The sequence below is a fragment of the Raphanus sativus genome, chromosome 2 (genome assembly GCF_000801105.2).
Source record: "Raphanus sativus cultivar WK10039 chromosome 2, ASM80110v3, whole genome shotgun sequence".
NCBI lineage: Eukaryota > Viridiplantae > Streptophyta > Magnoliopsida > Brassicales > Brassicaceae > Raphanus > Raphanus sativus.
The window spans coordinates 15366452-15368828 of record NC_079512.1 but is presented as its reverse complement, the minus strand read 5'-3'; the positions used below and the strand labels follow the sequence as shown (position 1 = coordinate 15368828).

Below are 2377 nucleotides of genomic sequence, written 5' to 3'. Positions count from 1 at the left end.
TTTTTGATACTGTGAACTCTGGTTGTAGTTACTCTTCTGACCACTGCCAAAAAAGTTTATGTTTCCACTCTGGTTTCCATATTCTGAAATCCAGTACCTCCAATGTAGTTCACATCTTCCTCTGTATCATCCTCTCTAGCCTCTCCTTCTTCAGCTGAGCAGACTGGCTGCCCCAGAAATGCATGTAAAGCATCTATCTTGGCTCTGCTGACTTCATTCATCTGGTCTTCTCCGATGGCTGCAACCGATTTCTTCTTGTTAGAGTCAGTGTTCTTGGTGCTGCTGCGTGGCTGTGTAGGTTCTCAATAAGTCTCACAGCCTCTATTGGATTCCTAGTGTTGAAGTTCCCCTCCTAGCAGTATCAAGAGCCATCTGATAGCTTAAGGCGATACCTCTGTAGAAAGTGCTTAACAGCTGCACTTCATTGAATCCATGGTGTGGACAGTCTCGCTGGAAGAACTTGAATCTGATCCACGCGTCTTTAAAAGTCTCACTAGGCTTTTGCACGAAAGTGGCGATTTTGCTCTTAAGTCTCAGCGCGTGCCTCATCAAAGAAATTACGCAGGAAGGCGTTTTTGATGTCGGCCCAGGATGTCAGTGATCCGTAGGTAGCTGCTTGAGCCAGTGCGAAGCTTCTCCAATAAGTGAGTATTTGAAGAGCTGCAGAGTAGGTAGTCCTCGAGACTCCATCCATACGAATAGTAGCGATAAGATCCTCGAACCTCTCTAGATGGTTCATAGGATGCTCGTGTGATTGCCCAGAATAAGGTATCTGAGACACGAGAGAGTAGTACTGAGGCTTGAGCTCGAATTTCGGCTTCTGAATCTCTGGAAGTCGAATAGTGATCTATTGTGTAGTACTCGTCTGGACGGTTATAGTCTGCCAACGATCGTGTTTGAGCTTCTCCTGTAGCCTCAGCTTCAGGTCAGGGATTATGTTTTCCCTGTGCATCTAGCTTCTGACCTGTTGCATTACGCAGATGACCATCTTGGTTATACAGGTTTTCCATTCTCGCCCTGCGTGAGAATTACAATCGCGACCATGCTTCGCGGAGTAGTGTCGATCGATATACGGTTAGAAGTATCGAACGATGCGGATCGGCGAACGGTATCGGTCGACGGTGTTGTCTGAGTGTCGGTCGACTGTTGAACGTGAGTATCAGTCGACGGTGTACGTTTCTGTCGATCGATGCGGAGCGAAGGTCTTTGCGGATTGAGAACGTTCCAAGTGTGCAGGATCCTCTGAGAAAAAAGTTGATTTCCTTGTTGCTTCTGGTACTGCTGGGCATGTACCTGAAAAGACAAGAAAATTTAAATAAGAAAGGGTAAAAGAAAACCTAAGATTAATAAGATTAAATCTAATGGCGATCAAAGCTCTTCCGGCAACGGCGCCAAATTTGATAGTGCTCAAATTACCCAGTAGAGCTTACTCTCTCAAATAAGAGGTACAGCTGTAGTACTTAGGGATCGAATCACGAGGAACTAGGGAACCAATGAAATAAAATCTACTAATCAATCCTAGCAAGGTTGGTTTATCTGATAGAAATGAAAATAACAATTCCTAAAATGAGCAAGGTAGTTGCTCTAACTAACAATATGATGGGTTGTTTAAATGTGATAAAGAGTGCTAGACATAGGGTTTCTATTCAGGAATGGGATTATAATCTCTATAAATGCTTAACAAGTTGCTTGCATGATACTATAGATCTCAGCCGCTTAACATATGTGATGAATCACTGGTTAAATATCTAGATCTCTGGCCACACCTTTCGCATGATGACACAGAAAAAGAGTCGGTCGATATCCTTTGAGATATCGAGCGATACACCTTTCGCGGCGCCGATCGATTCACCTGTCGAGATATCGATCGACGGCTTCTAGATCTGCCTAGGCGCGAACCGAATATGACCACAAGGTCTCAAGGAGGAACTGTCGTTCTTCTCAACGGGAAACAGACATCGCTCAAATGGATAATTCAAGATAATCTAAGATCCTAGTGATTCTATGTTCTAGTTAGCTAATCTAAACAAGCATAGGGTACAATCCATTTGATGAGTATCACAACTTAGCAATTATAGTTTGGGGCTAATCCCACAAACCTATTTAACCCTAGATCTAACAAGTAGATAGAAGAATTGCATAGATAAGAATAAAGTAGAAATACAAAAGGAGATGAGAAATCTCTCCAATCTCTCTCAAACAAATAAAACTCTAGTCTCTCTCTCACACTCTCTGCTTTGAGGGTTGTTAAAAGCTTCAAGCTTCAAGGTTTCAAAACTTGCCGTCAAAAACACTTAGCATGAGTATTAAGCATTTTCATTAGGTTAAAAACTCGTCAGGGGCAATCTTGTAATTTGGTGAAGTCTTGGTGAAGTAG

At 42.9% G+C, this 2377-nt stretch overlaps 1 non-coding gene across 1 annotated transcript; it reads left to right on the top strand.

Moving 5' to 3' along the window:
• Positions 1-427: 427 nt before the first annotated feature.
• Positions 428-534, top strand: LOC130508832 (small nucleolar RNA R71). The gene has a single exon (XR_008943016.1). It is a non-coding gene; the product is annotated as a small nucleolar RNA R71 (small nucleolar RNA).
• The last annotated feature ends 1843 nt before the right edge of the window (positions 535-2377 follow it).